The sequence below is a fragment of the Canis lupus genome, chromosome 24, assembly GCF_011100685.1.
Source record: "Canis lupus familiaris isolate Mischka breed German Shepherd chromosome 24, alternate assembly UU_Cfam_GSD_1.0, whole genome shotgun sequence".
Lineage (NCBI taxonomy): Eukaryota > Metazoa > Chordata > Mammalia > Carnivora > Canidae > Canis > Canis lupus.
In genome coordinates, this window is record NC_049245.1 from 6,650,733 (window position 1) to 6,672,731 (window position 21,999).

General features: G+C 42.3%; 1 protein-coding gene across 19 annotated transcripts in view; it reads left to right on the plus strand.

Annotated features, from left to right (window-relative positions):
- Positions 1 to 21,999, plus strand: part of KIF16B (kinesin family member 16B) — a 314,926-nt gene that overhangs the window by 2,151 nt on the left and 290,776 nt on the right. The window lies entirely within an intron of this gene.

The following is a 21,999-nucleotide window of genomic DNA, read 5'->3' on the forward strand; positions in this document are numbered from 1 at the left end:
TGCTTAGTGAGAGAGGATTTCAAATCCCTGAGTGTGAACCCTGACTTCCAGTCAGTAACTGAGCAATTCTTCACGTTCAAGAGTGGATGGGAAACTTTAGCTAAGTTTTCACTTTAGGGGGGAGAAAAATCAGGGACACTCAGGCACACGTGTCTGAAACCTGCTGGCGTTCACAGAGGGGAAGGGTCATTAGCACAGAATCTAATCTCGGGGTTTTCTACAAAGTAATGCTTTTCAGAATGATTTACTCTTTATTCATTGAAAAATAATCTGTGCTTCCTTCACAATGATCTCTTTATAATCAGTTTAGAAAGATGCTTTACAAGATGCTTTACTTTTTAAATTGGTTTAACTTTAAAGAATGAAGTAGAACCAAATGGGATGTGTCCTTCCGACTTGGCAGGCCTAGTTCACACAAGGCCTTTTGTTTTTATTGGCTTCTCAGTCCAGTTGGACGTTTGACCTACCATGTGGCCTTTCCACTTTTTCATATAAACTTGTGGAAGTCATTGTTTGGTAGTTCTGAGAGCTGTTTGGGGCATCAGAAGATCATAAAAATCAATGATTGATCAATGAATGATCTTCTTCGACTCACCTAAATCTGTTTTTTTTTTTTTTTTTTTTTTTTTCTGGCTAGTATTATTATTCTGGTTGGTATTTACTGGAAACCAGTGCTTTTGTCATTTTCAAGTTACTTTTTTTTTTTTTTTAATATTTACTTGAGAGAGAGATAGAGTGAGAGTAGAGGGGAGAGGGAGAAGCAGGCTCCCCACTGATCAGGGAGCCCAGTGTGGGGCTCAGTCCCAGGACCTGGGGATCATGACCTGCGTAGAAGGCAGATGCTTAACAGACTGAGCCACCCAGGTCCCCCATTTTTAAGTTATTTGTAAGGCTTTTTAGGGAAGGAGTTTGATTTTTTGGAGGTCCAAAGAGAATATAGATGTTTTTATGTATATTCAGGCATACAAGACAGACTCCAGAGTCATTTAGATGATTTAAAAAGATTTTTCTTTGTTCTGAATTTATGCGTAGAAAGAAGTTCCTTCCTCTTTTTGGAATAACATGAACATGTGCTAGAAGATTGTATTGAGTAATTTCAGAAAGCACCTACCAAATGCACAGCATTGTCCTGTGTGCTGCATGGGGGATAAGGTGAATGAGGTTTATTTAATGAGTGTCTTCTAAGAGCCTACTACCTAATCGGGAAGGGATTGCATATTGGCCAGACTCTCCTAAAACATAGGGCTGGTTGGGAGTGATGGTGCAAGCGCAGCCCTTTGCCACTGTAGGCCTGGATCCCAGTTATATGGAGAGACTGCAGAAAACATCCAAAAGTCATGTGCTTTGAGGTGGTAGATTGAAGTGATGGTTTTTGGGCTTTCAGTAGAGAACTCTGGTGGTGGCATCAGGATTAGGGCAAGACACAAGGACGTAGCAGTCTGAACCAAAGGTGGGAATGGGAAGGCTAGATAGATACACCCATACAGTTTACTGGCAGAATTGAGAGGATTTTGCATATCCTTGGATGGGAAGGAGGGAGTAGGGGAAAAACCTAGAATTGTTAACTGAGGTTTGATGGTTAAAGAGGTGGAAGAGGTTTTGGGGAGGTGGATCGTGAGGTGAGATGTATTCTTTCTTGGATATGTAGGGTCATATGAGATGCAGTAAGTGTCCAGAACAAGCACAGTGTTGTCACAGAGTGAGTGCGCCCTCGTGTTGACCCTGTTGATTATCTGAAGTGTGAGGAATGCAACTGTCTCTTTGGTGGTGTTCAGTAGACTGTTAGAAACATGGGTTTAGGTCTCAGGTGATTTGAGGACTGACATTTGGAAAGCTTTTGTGCATTGATGACAGTTTAAGAATGTTACAGTAAGGAGATTTCTCAGGAGAAAATATGTATAAAACACAGATCTATATATATATGTATATAGATATATGTATATATAGACACATGCACACATATATACGTATGTGTATATATAGCTAAAAGATAATGTTATGGTGAAAAGAATTGGATACTGGGCTATCCTTTTCTTTAGGATTCTAGGGCGAAGATTGGCTTGCTCTTCATAGAGAACCAGCACAACAAATTGTCATGGTAGGGAAAGGAGAAATGTCTCTTGAAGGAGGAGATGGTTGTTGGTGTCAGATGGTGCCAAGATGGTGCACTGAGAATTCAAGTAAGATGAGGTCCTTGGTGTTGGAGGCACGTTACCAACATTCCAAAGGGTAGTTTCAAAGAGAGACAATAATCCAGAAGTTGGCAGTGAAATGGAAAGAGATATACAAGTGACCAACCAGAAGTACTTGACCTAAACCTGCAAATTATAATAGCAGTAAGAAACCATTTTTTTTATCAGTGAGATTGATGGATGTTGACTGATCAAGTGCTGGCGAAGGAATGCTGATGAAATCATAAAAGGTCAGAACTTCTGAAACTTTCTTATTGGGAAATTTGACAGCAGCTGTAAGAATTAGAAATTTATAAACCCACCAATTGGGCAGTTTCATTTCTAAGAATTTATTTTATGGATTGTATTCCTGCCTACCAAGATGTATACGTAAGGATGAACATGGGATTGCAGATGTAAAATTTTTGTTCTGTTAATCTTTAGAGGAGCTTTAGGCAAAGAGGGAACAACCAATAGAAAGCAAAGGCCTGGAGTTTTGGGAGGTGAGGATGGCTGTGGAACCTGGGCTCTGAAAGGAAGGAGGCAGGGAGTGAGATGCTGACCTGAGCTGGAAGCCTTGCAAACAAACACCCAGGGCTTGATGCAGGCTAAGATGTGGTGCCTTTGTTTCTACCACTGTGGTGCTTTGGGTTATGTGGCAGTAGTTTCAAATTTGAAAGAGCAGTTACTTTGCATTACATAGCAGCAGCCACCTTTACTGAAAGTTCTCTCTGTGGCAGAGGTACAAAATCTGATTTAATCTTTGTGACCATCTTAGTAGGTACAGATTGTTATTGTCATGCTATTGTACAGATTGGGAAACATAGTTAACTTGTCTGAAGTCAATTTCTGAGGACAGTCACAGATCTATTTTTTATAAATGAGTAAAACTTAATTCGCTCATAGTTTTTAAGAAGCAAAGGTTTAACATTTATGTATTTTTTTTTTATGCTGTATGTATGTATGTCTTATGTATGCCTTTTTATTCGTGATTTCTTCCATTGTTCTTAGGCCCGGCCTTTTCTTTTTTACTGATTTTATTTTTTTTATAATTTTATGAGATTTGTTTTTTTCCCTCTCTGAAGAGACAACAAAAATAATGATTTGGTAACTAATTTGTCCATTTCATTTTGGTTTCACTTGTTTGTTTTTCCATGGAAACACTAGACTATTCTTTCTTTTTTTTCGAGTGTGAGATCGCTGGGAGAGGAAGGGCAGAGGAAGAGGGAGAGAGAGAATCTTGAGTAGGCTCCATGCCCAGCTCCAGCCCAATGCGAGGTTTGATCTTACAACTCTGAGATCATGACCTGAGCCCAAATCAAGAGTCTGACACTTAATAGACTGAGGCAGCAGGCACCAGCTCCGCCCCCCCGCCCCCCCGGAAATAATTCTCTGGTGCCATCTATCCTGTCCCATTTCCCATTGATTTGCCAGCATTGATGAAGCTGGAGTCTGAAGGTAGACTTCATGGGTTCGTTTTGTCTCATTTATGAGCTGGGTGAATTTGACCAAGAGATTTAATTGTTCCATACCTCAGTTTTTGTGACTGCAAGATGGGTGATAGTACTTGTACATAGCTTGTGGTTGTGAGGCAAGGTCTTTTTTCATATATCTTTTACCATGATTCACCGATGATGTATTTGAAATTGAAGCTCTGTAGATACGTAAAAGATTCATGAGGTGTTAACATGTTACATGTAACTCATATATTTTCTGTTCTGTCCTATTTTATTCTATTGTCTTGTTAAAAAAATGCTTTTTCTAGATCCACTAAATTGACTTTGAGATCTATTAATGATTTGCAGTTGGCAAGCATTGTGAGGTTTACATGAGATCGTGTATGTGGATGACACTTTCCACACAGTGCCTGGCATGCAGCAGGGCTTCTGCAAACATTGATTATTGTTATTTACTGCTATTTTTACAATTTAATGATTGTAATTTTATTCAATAACAACATATGAAAATTTTTCTTACCAAAAAAATATTTACTGAATGCTGGTAACAGGCCAAGTGACAACTTTTTCATGTGCTTTCTTATCAATTAAGGCAGAACCACCTCATTCCTTCCCTTTTCTGACTGTTTTTAGCTTTTCTCTTGGATTAGCTTCTCAGATGGAATTTATAGTCATGTCTATCAAGTTAAAAATACCACCAGTGGTATTTTGACTGGGATTGACATCCTTAGGGTGAAGTCTTCTCATTTTAAGAGTGTCAGGGACTAGTTCACAGTGGTCTCTTGGATCTCTAAGATTGCAGACAACTTGGGTGATAAAGATGGGAGACATCTGTTGAGATGCTGCCAGACATCAGGCATCATGCTCATTTCTTTACCATGGCAACTTCTGTTCCAGCTCCCACCAGCTGTGTGACTGAAGGCTTTTTATGCCCATTTCAACTGAGACCCCTCACATAATAGTCCCTGGAGTCTGGACTTGAACCAGGTCTCTCCTACTTTCATTTCTGAAGCTCCTCCATTATACAGAACACTTAGATGAGGGGGGCAGGGGACAGCAACACAGGTAGGAACGAGTACAGTTACCAGGGGTTTTAGACCAAATGAGGCTTTGTGCAAGAATTAGTTGGAGGAGGGTAGACAGGGTATTGGGAGGACTTTCCTTTGTTAAGCTTGGGAGTTTGGGCTTTCATTCACCTGTTTGCTGGCTAGTATGGTAGCTATTGACTGCTGTGGCAATTTCAATTAACATTAGGTAAAATTGAAAATCTAGTTGCTCAGTTAGTTGCACTAGTCACATTTTAAATACTCAGTAGCTCATGTATTGACACAGTGCAGATACAGGGTGTGTCCATCAACTTGGAGTGGAAAGTTCTGTTGGATGGCAAGACTGAACTGGCTTGAGTCCCAGATTTACCACTTCTGAGCTTCGTGCCTTGGCACTTAAGTGCTTTGTGCTTTGGCTTCTTCATGTGTAAGACAGAGATCTTTACAGGACCCACCTTATGGGGCCGAGATGGGGATTGAATGTGCTAACAGTGTTAGACCTCCGAGTGAGTGCTGTGTAAATATTGGCTATTATTTTTAGACACGGGGGCTACTGATGGTTTTAAAACAGGGTTGTCATTTGCCATTTAGTATTTTCAGAAGTTTCATGTAATAGCAGTGTAGGGAAGTGCTACCAGGAGCAGCAACAATGAACTTGTATTTACTGTTTGCCAAGTGCTGTGCTAAGTGCCTTTTATGCACGATTATCATCCCATTGACTTTCTTCTCGTTCTCTGGGATGCAAGACCCAGGGCCTATATGAGTGAGCAGAGGCCAGTGCAGAAGACCATAAGGAACTGAAATATGACCCATGACGATGTGATTCTGGACTAGATTGCGGTTGTAAAAGATGTTAAAATTCAACCAAGTACATTCAACATCTAATAGGCGTTATCAGGCAATTCACGAATCAGACAGCATCCCCACCTAGCAAGAGGAAAGGAGCTGCAAGGAGTTGCACAGAGTGACAGGGTTTTGTAGGAAGGAGGATGAGGCAGGAGTTATTAACAAGAAAAGAAAGGATTGTTTGAGGCAAGGTCACCCTCCCCGAGGGAGAAGGACCCAGAGTCTTATTAGGTGCATCACCTTGTGTCCCTCTGGGGGGTGGAGTGGGCCCAAGCAAGGGATTACCTCATTGGCGCTGGCCCGAGAATTCTTGGCCCACTGCGTTGCTGGGGGACGTGGAAACTGCAATTAGGTTACGTATTAGGCCCCAGTTTGGTGACTTGGCCTAACAAACGTGATTCCATTTTGGAAATAGGAGCCATAGGAAAGCGCACAGTCCAAGGATAAGACTCACAAGCAAAATCCTGAAGAAGCTTTCACTGTATTTTCTGTGAAAATAATACATGCTTATAAAAGATGTACGCTCTGCAGAAGAGTGTACCAAAGAAATCAAGATGAAAATCGCTCATAATTCCTAGATCCAGGGATCACTACTTGTAAACTTTTGATGCATTAGAATCCAGTCTTTTTTTCCCCGTGTATGTAGCGACATAACACATACACTGTTTTGTATCTGCAAGAGACATCCTTCAGAGCAGTCAGCGGGAGACAGGGAGGTGAGAGTCCAAGATGACTGTGCGGTGTGGGATATTAAGTGGGGGGAATGACTTTCCCCAAGGGGAATGTCAGGATGCAGCATGAACTGGCTGGCGTGGAGGGCCATGGTGGTGAGAGGCTTTGCTTCTGAGGCTGCCCGTGGGGGAGGCAGGCAGCAAGGACTCATGAGGTATCCGCTCTGTGATGCCCACTTGGATGTGGGTGGCTTGAAGAACTGGGCGTGGTAGAACTGAACTTGGATTCTATGGAGGACGATAGTGAAGAAGGGCAGGTGCAGAACTGCATGATTGGCTGTGTCCTGGGTGAGTGGATTTTACTGAGTCTTAAGGGCTCAGATTTCTTTTTTTAGAGAACACTGATTCTCAGTGTGGTGCAGGGATAGCTGGAGCTCATTGAAACTTTTTTTGGGGTCGCCAGAGTCAGAACTTTATTTGCTATAGTTTTGCCTTTTTTATTTTATTTTTTTTAAACTTTTATTTATTTATGATAGTCACACACCGAGAGAGAGAGAGGCAGAGACACAGGCAGAGGGAGAAGCAGGCTCCATGCACTGGGAGCCCGACATGGGATTTGATCCCGGGTCTCCAGGATCACACCCTGGGCCAAAGGCAGGCGCCAAACCGCTGCGCCACCCAGGGATCCCGCCTTTTTTATTCCTCTCTCATGGGGATATGGTGGGGTTTTCCAGAAGCACCATGGGCTACACTGTTGTTGTGGCTCTAGGTGCTCTGCATTCCATGTTTTAGAAATTTCTCAGTTTTCATTTCTTTTGTATAGTTAACTGTCAATAGATCTACTCCTGTGGGGCACATGGCCTGATGTGAGCCCCAGCCCTTACCTGGGCATTGCAAACTGGGGCTGGGCAGAGGAGAAGTGCGGTGTGTTTGTTTTTGTTTTAAAGAAGAGGATCAGAAAACAGGTAGGGGGATGGGGGTTGGAGAGAGCAGGCAGCTGGGGCAAGGGTGGAAGAGAGGAAGGGCTAGAAGGAGAGACGTGGTTTCTCCCTTGGGAAGTGGAGTAACAGTGATGCTCCAGGTGAGGTTCCCCAGGGAGGCTTGTGCTGTCACTGCCTCAGGGACTTTGGAGCACATGGAGATTTTATCCTTTCTTTTAGGTGGACTTGTCAGGTAACATGAAGCAAATGACTGATGATGTATTTTCACACACAAAATTTAAAAATTTCTTAATGTGCATAAAGCCCTGACACAAGATGTGAGCACTGGTAATTGAAAAATGCTCTTTAGTGACATAAGCATTTAACTTTTGCTTTGCTTTATTCATGGAGGCTCTGGGTGAGAGAGAGATCATGAGTGCTGTTGTCTTTCTGTCCGTCTTTCTGACGTTATTTAAAAATGTCCAGTTGTGCAATACCTAGTGCTTTGGTTTAAAGTTGGTTTATTTTATATGTCCTCATTTCATGAGTCATTTTATAAACTACTTCAGTAGCTTTGGCTGTTTTTGTGGGTTCTAGAATTGGGATGCCATCTTGGTTTTGAAAGAAAATGTTAAAGTTACACCTATGGCCTAGGGGGAGGATGTGATAGTATGCCTTACAGTCACCAGCCCCCTTCTCCAGGATTAAGAGCCTCTGGTTTATTTTGGTGGCTAGGACTACCTTCTGTTTGGCTCCAGTTGCAGAGACAGTCCAGGAAAAAGTCCTTCATGGGAAGGTGGGCATCATTCCCTTGGATTCAGCCTGCTGATTCCCATCAAGCACAGAGGAGGTTACCGCCAGCAGGGCCTGGAAGCTTTCCCTCACTCTGCTGGGCTCTGGGCTGAGTGCTTGTTTCTTGCTCTGACCATTTCCAGATACATTCATTATTCATTGTTGCTGCCTAATAGAGGGGAAAAAGCTATTTCTGTGATTAGCATAGACACAGCAAATTACAATGGGATGTGTAGAATTTAAAGTCAGTGGAAAAAGCAGTAACTGATGGTGTTGATAAGTGATTTTTGTCATCGATTACTATTGTAGCCACTCATTCACTTACTGGAACTCTGCTAAGTCTCATGTGGTTGCTGTCTGATTTAATTCCTAGCAACAGCCCTGTAGCGTTGAATATGGTTAGCTCCATTTTATAGATGACAAAACTGGGGACCAGAGAAAGATCGGGTCCTGGCTCCAATGTTACCACATTACACTGATTTTCTGGCTTCACAGCATTTATCTTTATCCAAGTGTGTGTGCGTGTGTGCACATATAGGTGTATTTTTGTTCATTTGCTTTTTTAATTGGCTCCTTGGACTTACGTAAATTCTGTGAGAACCTTGTCAGTCTTACTCATGGCTGTTTCCCCAAAGCCTGGAACTGTTCCTGGCAGTGATGGGTACTCAGAAAATATTGACTGCATTAATAACTGCCACCTCCCCTGCCCCCACCCCCAATCTTTTAGCTGTGGATACTTACAAGGAATCAGGAATCCTTAGCCCGGCATCCGTTCTAAGGAATCAGGAACCCCTGGGTCAGCACCCAGCATTTGTAGGATGTCTCACACTGCTCCCTGTGAGGAGGAAAAGGGAATTTCGGTGATCCTTCTGTGAGGTATTAGGAAGATAGGAGAGGTGAAAGAGGGCTGGGCAGAGCCTAGGTGAAGAATGACAGCTCCGGAGCTTCCCTGTGTATTAAGTTAATTAGATGCAAATTACACATTGAATACTCATCATATTGATCTCTTAAGATTAAAGAATTAGAGATAAAACACTGTTTAAATGATACATAGTTTGTGGGACAGAAGACTCATGTTCCTTTGTGAACTTGAGTTCCTTTCCTTCAGAAAAAGTTTTTTTTTTCCTTTATAAATTTTATCTTAAAGTAATTTTAGACTTAAAGTTCCCGTATGTACTTCATCCGACTTCCCCTAGTATTAACATCTTCCATCACCACGGTACAGCTACCAAACCAAGAAATGAACACGGTGCTGCAAGACTATTCACTGGCCTGTAGTTTTCCTCGACTGTCCTTTCTCTGTTCCGCCCCCCCCCCCCCCCCCTTACATTTAGTTGCTGCGTCTCCTTACCTCTTCTGGTTTCTGATGGCCCGTCCCTTAGTCTCAGAAGAGTGCCAGTCCGTCAACTTGTGAAATGGCTGTCAGCTTGGATGTTCTGTCATTACCGAATTGAAGATGCAGTTTTAGCAAGAACAACCGCGGAAGTGATACTGCACTCTCTGTTTCACAGCATGCCAGGGTTCTTGGTGTCTGTCCGTCTTCTTAGTGGTGATGTTGACCTTGATCACGTGTGGTCTGCTGGTGGTGTCTGTGGTTGATAATTATCTGAGGGAGATACTCTGTGGGAAAAGTTTTTGATTTCAGTTTGTAACACTATTTTTCCCCCCATGGGAACACATTGCAGATGATCTGGTAAAAATTTTTGTGAATATAAGATTCATTTAAAACATTCACCCTACCCAGCTTAGTGAAAAAGGATTTATCATACTTAAAATGAAGGACATTTGTGTTTTGGAAGGCTGATGATGATTGTATAGGACTGTATACTTTAGATATTTACAGTAAGACATCAGCTCAGTGCATGATGTTTTCTATACTATTTCATTAAAGAAAAAAGTTGTTACTCACTAAATTGATTTTATGATTTACAATTTGAAAAAAACACTAGTGTAGTGAATTTATTGTCTGGAATAGATGTTGGTAAAATCTGATTTTTTAAAAAGTATGAGAGAATATTGAAGTTAGGATGCTGTAAGAATGAAAGTTAATCCTATTTCCTCTAGGAAGCTGGGGGGAGGGGGCTCGTGATCCCAAGAGGATAAATTAGGCTTAGAAGGAGAAATTTTCAACTTTGAAAAGTTGAAAGTCTAGGATTTGAACCCAACATGGGATGTCCTCTCTCAGGAGCTTGCTTTCTTGAGCTCTAGTCTCTTGCCAGGTTATACCTTCTGATGGTTGTTTTCAGGGTTTTATTAACAGAGTCTAGGCCATCGCAGTGATTCTACCTGAAAAATGTGTTTGGGGCAGAGGTGAATCACTCTGTGAGCTCCTTCTTAGTGGGACTTCAAGTTCAGGTTTCAAGAAAAAATAATTCAAGGTGGTGGAGACTAACTCAACGTGAAAAAAATTGCAGAGACAGAGCTTTTGAAAATAGATTTTGGTCTGTTCTCTTCCTTTTCCTAAAGTTAGTGTTTCCCTATGAGCTATCTCTGCTTGATCAGGTTGAAAGGCAATTGTGGGGACTCCTGGGTGGCTCAGCGGTTGAGCGTCTGCCTTTGGGTCAGGGCATGATCCTGGTCCAGGGATCGAGTCCCACATCAGGCTTCCTGCATGGAGCCTGCTTCTCCCTCTTCCTGTGTCTCTGCTTCTCTCTCTGTATCTCTCATGAATCAATAAATAAAACTCTTAAAAAAAAAAAAAAAAGAAAGGCAATTGTGAGACAAATGTCATTAGTCCTGGTCTGGAGCTCATATATGATGGTTTTCAGATAAGGTGCTTTTCTTTCTTTCCTCCTCTTCTTTGTTTTGAGGAGAGTTGGGGGAGGTGTCTTCCTGCTAAGCACCCTGAAATATTGAGCTGGAACTCTTTCCTATCTAAAACACTGAATTGGGGGTGCCTAGGTGGCTCAGTTGGTTAAGCATCTTGATTTCGGCTCAGGTCTGGATCTCAGGGTCTTGAGGTTAAGCCCTGCATCAGGCTCTGTGCTCAGCACAGAGTCTGTTTGAGATTCTCTCTTCCTCCCCTCAAATAAGTAAATAAAATCTTAAAAAATAAATGCCACAGTGGTCTCTTACATGAATAGGATTGGGCACCAACAGTGTACTCCCCTCCCCTTCTCCCCCCGCCCAGCTGCAGGTGGTATGGTCCTTCTTTTCTTCTTTTTATTTTCATGTTTAAAAATTTTTCATTTTGAAACATTTACAGAAAGTTGCAGAATAGTACAGACATAGCTTTCATCCAACTTCCCTAAATGTTATAGCTTAAGAAAACCGTAATGTAATTAAAAACCAGCAAAATAATATTGACAGTACTATTCACTAATTAATTTATTCAGATTCCCCAAATTGCCCCACTGGTGTCTTTTTTCGGGTCTGAGTTCCAATCCAGAATGGCATGATGCATTCATTCATTCATTCATTTACTTATTTATAAAAGATTCTATTTATTTATTCATGAGAGACACAGAGAGAGAGAGAAAGAGGCAGAGACACAGGCAGAGGGAGAAGCAGGCTCCATGCAGGGAACGTGATGTGAGACTCAATCCCCGGACTCCAGTATCACGGCCTGGGCCGAAGACAGGCACTAAACCACTGAGCCACCCAAGGATCCCCGGCATGATGCATTTAGTTGTTTTGTAAGCCATCTTCTTAATTCAACTTTTTTTGTTCTTAGGGTCCACTTTGTGTTTCCTGATATGATGTTAAGGGTAAGAACAGATGACATTTCCCCTAGAATAACTCTGTCCATTTGAAACGTTGAGGAATTACATCCCCTGGCATCTTTAGTTAGGATGTAGACAGACACTTTGAGCTGTTAACATCTTCGGTGGATTAATTGTTCCACATGTTAACTGAAAAGGACATGTGGAGACCTTTTGTCCTGTATGGATTGGAAAGGTCTAGAGTTAGAGTGAGTTAGGGGAAGGCAGGGCTCAGCGGTATGTCAAGGTTTTAGGCATAATCAGCTAAATCTGCAGTGTAGAGGCCACAGACTCCATTCCTGTGGGGACCAGACGGGCCCACAGCAATCCACAATTCAAACTGTGAGCCCAGAGGATAGAATAAGCAGCTTCAGATTCTCAGCTTCAGAGTCAGGGAGGTAATCATGTGTGGAGGGACACTTGCTAGTTTCTTTTGCAAATTTACATCCTTCCTCCCATTTTAATGGCTTTGCACTAAAGTTACCAAAGAATTTTTTCCCCCCATTCGTGAAAGCACATCACTGTGTGTAGTTTCCAGAAAAGCAGGTGCTTTTCTATTTCCTGGAGCTTCTACTCTCTGGGGCCTCACCGTCCTCTCCATTTAGCAGAAGAGAGTTGGAGGGTGGAGAGGTGCACCCACCTGTCTTCCTTGGTGTGGAAGAGATACATCGCTAGTGTTCATCTTCTGTTGGCTGCATGGCCACACCTAGATGCAAGGAAGGCTGGGAAGTTTATTGGTTGGGACACCACTTTCCAGGGTGTTCTATACTGTAAAGGAGAAGTGTCTATTTCTACTGCACCCTATGGCTCGAGAGACGACTCGGTCTATTCCAGCCAGGGATACCACTGAAGACCTTTGCACTTGCCCTTCCATCTGTTGTGGGTGTGGAAACCCAGATGTCCACATGTCCTGTTTCCTCCTTCCTTTAGTTAGATGTCATCTCCTCAGTGATCCCGTTGGAAATATCATATCCCACCCCTGGTGTTTTCTAATCCCCTTCTTGATATATCTATATCTATATCTATATTTATCTATCTATATATATCTATATATATCTATACACACACACACATATATATATACATACACACACATACATGTTCTTTATCACACTTATCACAACTTGGCTTACTATGTATTTTCCTTATTTATCAGCTTATTGTCTGAATCCCTCTATGAGGACAGGGGTGTTTCTGTTTTGTTCTTGGATATCTTTCTTGTGCTTAACATGTAGCAAGTGTTCAAGTGTTGAATAAAATGGGAACCTGGACTGTTAAAACTCCCCAAATTTCAAATGTTGGCAAGGATTATAGCTAAGACAAACAAGCAAACAGACTATTATGCAGGCCGAGCAGACCTGTCTGTGGGTGTGATGCTGGCTGCTAGCCTGGGCCTTGGGTGGCATCAAAAGCCATGGGTTTGTTTTCTAGGTCAACCACTTGCTCATTGTGTGAACTGGGGTATATCATTTTGCTTCTCTGGGTCTCTGATCCTTCTTCTAAAATATGAGACTGATTGTCCTCCCTCTGTCCCCCACCCATGTTATTGTGATGATTAAATGACGTAGATGCATAAAAACACTCAATATACCGTAGATGCTCAGTTAATTATTAGACTTACTATCTAACTGACCCTGTGCTAGGTGCCAGAGGAATGCATGCTGAGTGGGGGCAGGCTCAGCAAAGGGAGAGGGGAGGTTTGATCTGGACTTTGTATGATGGGGAAGAGTCATAACAGAAGAAAGACGTTTTAGTCATTAAGTATTTATTGAGCACCTGTGTGTATAGGGTGCTCTTCAAAGATTGAAGATTCTTTGCTGAACATGATGGATAAAGTAGCTGCCCTCAGAGAGCTTATATTATATTATAGTATACTGCTGTCTAATAGAAAGGCCATGTCAGCCACATATGTAATTTAGGATATTCTGATAGCCATATTAAAAAAATAAAAAATAGGTGAAATTAACTTTAATAGTCTATTTAACCTATTATATTCAAAATGCCATTTCAATATGACAGCAGTAGAATATATATTAATATTTTATATTCTTTTTTTTGTACTAAATTTTTGAAGTCTGGTGTGTTTTTTACATAGCACAACTCGATTTGGGCTAACCACATTTCAAGTGCCCAGTAGCCACATGTGGCTGGTCACTGCTATACTGGATAGCACAGTTCTAGGGAGTAAACAAAGGTCTTATGTAATGGCATATAGTTGAAAGTTCTATAAGGAAAATAAAGCAAAGGGGTAGGTAACTATAGATACCAGTGGTAAGGGAAGGGCATTTTGTGTAGATACAAGAAGGCAATGAACTGTGGGAATATCTAGGAAGAATACTCTAGGAAGAAAAAATAGCAAATACAAAGGCCCTGTGGCAAGAGCATGCCTGGAATATGCACTGGAAGCAGGAGGCCAGTGGGGCCTCCTGTGCAGTGAGATGGGGGGAGTGTGGTGCATCATGTAGAGCCCAGTAAGCCATGGCAAGGTCTTAGGCTTATTCTAGAGGCCATTGGAAGAGTGAGAGAATGGAGTGACCTGATCTGACTTTTAGTTGTCACTGGCAGAGAATGGACTGTAAGGGGGAAAGAATAGAAGTGGATGATCTGAGGAAGGGGTGTATGATTCATTCACCCTGCAAGCATTCCCTGGCCACTTAGGAAGTGCCCAGCATTGTGCTTAGGCACTCAGGACACCAAAGGGCATATTCTGTGTCCTCAGGAAGCTCAGGTTAGCAAATGAGTGACCTGCAGGTTCACGGCAAGGTTGAATAGAGAGGTAGGAGGAGAAGGCAGGGAGCCATTCTGTAGAGGCGGCGGCATGGTGCTGTCTGGCTGTGCTGTTTCTTTGCTTGGCTGATCACCAGGCTAAAGTTTCAGGCTAAAAGAGCTTGAGCGTAGGTGACCTGTAAAACCCTCTTAGCACTGAGGTCAACAGCCACTGAAGCTGAGTCAGGGAGATGGGGCTGATGCTCAGCATGTGATGTGGGCCAGTGCTGGAGGCAGGGGGTTAGTGAGGAGGGAAGGTAGGAACACTCCAAAGGCAGGCTTTTTCTCCCCCAAGATGAGCTGATTTCCAGTGGTAATGGTAACTTAGTCTGCACTTTCTACTATCAAGTAGTTTTCAGATTTTCTGCTCTTTCTGATGGCCAATAAATGAATTAAAGAATCAGCGGAAGGAATTCATTCCTCCTTTCCTGGAACATAGGTGCTTATGGAACTGATTTGATTATAATTTGATCTTGGCTGGAATTCCTCTCTCCTTTGATTTCAAAGAGACTGAGGTTTTTTTTTTTTTGTTTTGTTTTGTTTTGTTTTTGTTTTTTTAATTGGAGTTCAATTTGCCAACATATAGCATAACACCCAGTGCTCATCCCATCAAGTGCCCCCCTCAGTGCTCAGTTAGGGTCACCCAGTCACCCCAACCCCCCGCCCACCTCCCTTTCTACTACCCCTTGTTCGTTTCCCAGAGTTAGGGGTCTCTCATATTCTGTCACCCTCACTGATATTTTCACTCATTTTCTCTCCTTTCCCCTTTATTCCCTTTCACTATTTTTTATATTCCCCAAATGAATGAGACCATATAATGTTTGTCCTTCTCCGATTGACTTACTTCACTCAGCATAATACCCTCCAGTTCCATCCACGTTGAAGCAAATGGTGGATATTTGTCGTTTCTAATGGCTGAGTAATATTCCATTGTATACATAGACCACATCTTCTTTTTTTTTAATTTTTTTTTAAATTTTTATTTATTTATGATAGTCACACACAGAGAGAGAGAGGCAGAGACATAGGCAGAGGGAGAAGCAGGCTCCATGCACCGGGAGCCTGACGTGGGATTCGATCCCGGGTCTCCAGGATCGCGCCCTGGGCCAAAGGCAGGCGCCAAACCGCTGCGCCACCCAGGGATCCCCAAACCACATCTTCTTTATCCATTCATCTTTCGATGGACACCGAGGCTCCTTCCACAGTTTGGCTATTGTGGACATTGCTGCTAGAAACATCGGGGTGCAGGTGTCCCGGCGTTTCACTGCATCTGTATCTTTGGGGTAAATTCCCAACAGTGCAATTGCTGGGTCGTAGGACAGGTCTATTTTTAACTCTTTGAGGAACCTCCACACAGTTTTCCAGAGTGGCTGCACCAGTTCACATTCCCACCAACAGTGTAAGAGGGTTCCCCTTTCTCCACATCCTCTCCAACATTTGTGGTTTCCTGCCTTGTTAATTTTCCCCATTCTCACTGGTGTGAGATGGTATCTCATTGTGGTTTTGATTTGCATTTCCCTGATGGCAAGTGATGCAGAGCATTTTCTCATATGCATGTTGGCCATGTCTATGTCTTCCTCTGTGAGATTTCTCTTCATGGCTTTTGCCCATTTCATGATTGGATTGTTTGTTTCTTTGCTATTGAGTTTAATCAGTTCTTTATAGATCTTGGAAACTAGCCCTTTATCTGATACGTCATTTGCAAAGATCTTCTCCCATTCTGTAGGTTGTCTTTTAGTTGTGTGGACTGTTTCTTTTGCTGTGCATAAGCTTTTTATCTTGATGAAGTCCCAATAATTCATTTTTGCTTTTGTTTCCCTTGCCTTCATAGATGTATCTTGCAAGAAGTTGCTGTGGCCAAGTTCAAAAAGGGTGTTGCCTGTGTTCCCCTCTAGGATTTTTTTTTTTTTTGCCCTCTAGGATTTTGATGGACTCTTGTCTCACATTTAGATCTTTCATCCATTTTGAGTTTATCTTTGTGTATGGTGAAAGAGAGTGGTCTAGTTTCATTCTTCTGCATGTGGCTGTCCAATGTTCCCAGCACCATTTATTGAAGAGACTGTCTTTTTTCCAGTGGATAGTCTTTCCTGTTTTGTCAAATATTAATTGACCATAGAGTTGAGGGTCCATTTCTGGGTTCTCTGTTCTGTTCCATTGATCTATGTGTCCGTTTTTGTGCCAGTACCACACTGTCTTGAGTGAGGATTTTGTGGTTGTTTGCGCTTTTGTTGTCTTTCTCCTTTTTTCTTTTTTTCTGCTCTGACTTTTGAGTGATACTATGGCTAGTCAGTCCTAGATACATCTGATCTATTTCCTGTCCCATCTTCTTTAGCCTTTGGAGCATGTTTGTGGCTCTTGATTTGCCATTTCTTACTCATTTATTCATTCCTTCATTCAGCAGACATTGAGTGCTTTCTGCATGCTAGAACCTCCTTTCTTTGTGTGTCAGCTTTTCCTTGGAAGGATACCTTTGGGTGGTTCCTTTTTTTTTTTTTTTTGGTTCCTTGATTAAATTAGTGAAGCAGAGATTTCACTGCCCTGTAACTCCGCACTGTCACACAGTGCTTAGTACAGTGGAGATGTGATAGCGGTGTGGGTGTGGAAGAGCAGGTAAATCATAGATCCTCAGGTTGCACTCTGCATTTGCTCTTAAGTACCTGCGTAGTTTTCTAAAGGATACCCTAGGCTTCTGATCTCTTTTTCCCTTATCTGTTACAATGAGGACAATAATACCTTATTCACAAGTTTATTTTGATGACCTAAGGCATTAAAGCTGTAGAGTGCTTGAACACTACTGTAGAGTGGGCACAATCAGTCTGCTAGTCACCAAGTATTCCATTCTGCTCTGTAGATAATAAAGTACAGTAGGTATTTGGAGAAAGGAAGATCAGTGTGAGCTCAAATCTGCAGGTCAGGCATTATGGCAGGAGTTGAACTTTGAGGACTGACTAGGCTTAGTTTGGTGTTTTCATGATGCTTTTGATATTTGTGCAGCTACTGAGCTATTATTGAGCCCTTTTCTTGGTCAGAGATGATTGAGGGCATGATCCCTACTCTCTAGTAGCTCATGACCTACTAGAGTGACAGAAACAGGGAGCCTCCCAAGTTCTCTAAGTAATGATGGTGGATTCAAGGCATGATATATGAAGGTGGGAGTGTTGGGGTGCTCCTTCTGAGGGCTGGAAAGAATACCCTACAGGAGGATACCACGACTGATAGTATGTGCCAGGCCTTGTGTTAGACTAGTGGTTCTCCAAGCTTTTGGTTTTGGGGCTTCCTAGACTCTTTAACAGTTTTTGAGGACCCCAAAGAGCTTTTGGTTACATCAATCTATTGTTTACCACATTAGGGATTAAAACAAAAATTCAAAACGTAGGAATATGTAGGCACACATTCCTTTAGCCATCAGAATGGTTCATCTCATGTCTTGTAGCTTTTGGAAAATTCCACTGTGTACTTGTGAGAGAATGAGAATGAAAAATGCAAATAACATTCTGGTCTAATTATGAACATATATGACCTTTCAGAGCCCCCCCTGCCATAGTCATTAAGAGCTGCTGGGTTGTATGTTGGGGGTGTAGTGGTGCATAATCCAGGCACAATCCTTACCTTTGTTGGACTAGGCCCTGTAGTACTGTGTACAGAAGCTTGTGGCAAGGGCTGAGGTCTAATTCAAACTTGGACATCAGGGGAAGGGGCTTGGAAGGAAAAACATCTCAGCTAGCTTGGAAGTGGGCATTAGCCAGGGATGCAAGTGTAGCAGGTGGAGGGAACAGCATGTGGGAGGCCCAGAGGCCTCATTTGTGAAGCCGAAGGAACTTCCAGGGGCTGTGTGTTAATAATGCATTTGCTAGAGTAGTACCAGCAGTTTGCTTTCTCTGTGCAGCTTCAGCATGATGTGATTCTATCCACTCATTTGCTGTCAGAGGCACACACACGGCTGTTCTTCAAGCCCCTTCCCCCTGTGACTTCTAGAAAGTGAAGGGCCTTGTTTCTTTGCACTTGTGTTGGAGAGCTTCCTGTTTCAAGTGCTGAACTGGGTTTGCCAAGCTTTGAAAATGCAAATGGAACAGAGCCATGAAATGTGAGGGGGCTCAGTGTGCAGGAGAAGGGAGACTGAATTAGAAAGCATAATTAATCATAAAAGGATGGGATGGCGATACCTGAGAGTTGAAGGCTTGAGTGAAACAGAAGTAAAACTGCTTGTCTGATGTCATTGTGTGATCAAAGATGAGGCCTTGGCTCGAAATGAGACGGTGAATGCCATTACATTGTGTGCTAGTTCTCCCCCTCTTCTCCCCTCCTCCTTTGAAATGAGGTCCAAATAAGAGGTCAAGTATTTTTTTTTTTTTTTTAAGAGGTCAAGTATTACACCAGGTGCAACTCTAGCTTTCCTTCACCCTCATATACCTGTTGTAGGAGGGGCCTGCTTTATTGTGCATAGACTATTGGGTCAGCTGAGCCCCAGAAATGAGGCCAGACCTGTTTTGCTCTCTCCCTCTGTTTTATTACAAAGAGCATCATGATATCAGAGGGCTTGCTTTTTTTTTTTTTTTTTAACCTCAGGCCTTTCTGGCTTGACAACAGGGTTATTTCTTTTATTTCTGCATAAATCGTGGTAGTGTATTCAGTTCAAAGGAATCTGGGATACATTCTTAAGTGTTAAGAATCTGCTAATACTGCCCCAGCAGTACAGCTCTGGGGGACGGTGGCTTTACTGTTCAAAAGTTGCATACCTTGAGGTGAAAATACTAGCAGGTAGTTGGAAGGATTGAAAATTAAGGAGGTTATGCTAAAAAGACATATATGTAGTTTATGCTAAAAAGGCAAAAGGAAATGAGAGAGAAAGCCCCTTGCTAGTGGCTTCTTTTTTTTTTTTAATTTTTATTTATTTATGATAGTCATACAGAGAGAGAGAGAGAGAGGCAGAGACACAGGCAGAGGGAGAAGCAGGCTCCATGCACCGGGAGCCCGATGTGGGATTCGATCCCGGGTCTCCAGGATCACGCCCTGGGCCAAAGGCAGGCGCTAAACCACTGCGCCACCCAGGGATCCCGCTAGTGGCTTCTTTAAGAAATCATAAGGAAGAAATTAGAAAACCTTGTTGCTCCTGACTGGTTTAAATCATGTTTTATTTTGTTAAAAGTCAGCTTGATTGGTTTCATCACAGCATTGTCATCGCTCTGTCCCCAGAGGCACCATGGGTAGGAGAAGGTAATAGAATCCAACAGAAAGCACAGGAAATTTGAGAAGCCACAATCAGATTCTTTAGATTTGTTGGCAGTTAGTCGTTTAAAAAAGTTTTGTTGTTGTTAGAGGCATAACCCCTTCTCTGAAGTGTCTCAGTTTCCTATGGGAGTCTGTACACCCGTGTTTGGGCAGCTGGGAGAGAGCCACTGACCTGCCTGAGGGGAAAGCCCTCATCAACTCCCTTTCTGTTGTCCTGTGGAGAGCGGGCACAGGAAGGCCATGTCCTCTTGTATTTCGGGACAGTCAGAAACTCAGAGTTTCCATAAAATTTTCTGATCTAACACAGGGTGTACCAGTCAGTCCTAGCCCTGGGTTGCCACCAACAGAAGAATGTTCTGTTGATTTATTTATTTATTTTTAAAGATTTTATTTATTTATTCATGAGAGACACACAGAAAGAGAGAGAGAGAGAGAGAGAGAGAAAGAGGGGCGCAGAGACTTAGGCAGAGGGAGAAGCAGGCTCCACGCAAGGGACCTGATGTGGGACTCGATCCTGGGATCACACCCTGAGCCATCCAGGCATCCTGAATGTTGGGTTTAGAATGAATATGTAGAATTTCTCCCCTACATTAGAATAAAAAGTTCCTGCACAGCAAAGGAAACAATCAACAAAACTAAAAGACAACCTACTGGACGGGAGAAGATCTTTACAAATGACATATCTGATAAAGGGTTAGTATCCAACTTATATAATTCAACACCAATAAAACAAATAATGCAATTCAAAAATGAGCGAAAGACATGGATGGACGTTTCTCCAAAGAAGACCTTACAGGTTGCCAACAGACAGAGGAAAAGATGTTCAACATTGCTTATCATCAGGGAAGGGCAAACCAAACCACAATGAAATATCACATTATGCCTGTCAGAATGGCTAGTATCAAAAAGAAAAGAAACAAACCAGTGTTGGAAGGATGTGGAGAAAACGGAACCCTTGTGCACTGTTGGTGGGAATGCAAACTGGTTTAGCCGCTGTGGAAAACAGAATGGAGGTTCCTCAAAAAGTTAAAAATAGAAATACCATATGATCTAGTAATTCCACTCCTGACTCTTTACCTCCCCCAAATGAAAACACTATTCAAAAAGATACATGGACCCCAGTGTTTATTGCAGTATTATTTATAACAGCCAAGATAAGGAAGCAGCCAAAATGTCTTGATAGACAAATGGGCAAAGATGTGGCTATATATATATTTGTGTGTGTGTTTGTGAGTGTGTGTTTGTATATATACATACATACACGCAATGGAATATTATTATTCAGGCATAAAAAAGATTGAAATCTTGCCATTTGCAACAACATGGATGGATCTAGAGAGTATAATACTAAGTGGAATAAGTTAGAGAATATCATTTCACTCATATGATTAGGAATACTAAATGATTTCAGTCATGTGGAATTTACGAAACAAATGAACAAAGAAAAGAGACAAAGCAAAAGACAGATTCTTAACCACAGAGAAAAAATTGGTGGTTGCTAGAGGGGAGGTGGGTGGTGGGGATGGGTGATGGGCATTAAGAGAACACTCACCATGATGAGCACTGAAAATACATAGGATTGTTGAATCACTATATTATACACCTGAAACTAATATGACACGGTATATTAATTACACTGGACTTAAAAAAAAAAAAAAAACCTTTCTCCTTTATTTGCTTTATTTAAAATTCTTGACTTCATACCATTTCCCCTTAACCACTTTCATGCATTGCTGGTGTTTTCAGTATTTGGGGGAATTGTTATCTTTGAGCACTCTTGGCTTGACCCACTGTTGTGTCACAAGCATCCTTCGGTTTCACTGAATGTTAAGAGATGCTGGTCCTTTCCATGTTACTGTGAAGGCCAGGAAAGAGATGTCGTGGGTGGGGAGGGTCTCCTGGAAGACACAGCTCTAAAGTAGTTTCTGTGAACATTGCTGATAATGCTAAGGGCAGCGATCGCATCTGTGTCAGCATGTCCTTCACTGCATGCTTTGACTCCATCCTCTGAACCCCGTAGCCTCCTCTGAGGTAGGCAGAGAAGACGAGATCCACCCCCATTTTATCCATAAAATAAGATAAAGGGCAGGAAGACTTGGTGGTCACCAACACATTGGTTAGTTAGAAATGCAGAATGTGAATGTCACCTCTGTCACCTCTGTCCCCTGGTTTCATACAGGTTCACGGTCCTGGTTCCTGTTTTCCTGTGGACTTTGCTAGTGATGTCTGATTGCGGGGTAGGCCCTTTTTGCCCCTCTGAAACATTTAACAGGGCACATGGAGAAGCCAGGAGTTTAGGACACTGGCCTCATCTCAGCAGATGGCTTCTTGCTGCAGAGTGGATTTAACTGGTATGAGGTGCAGCTGGGTATCAGGAATTTTCTAGTCCCAGGGAGATTC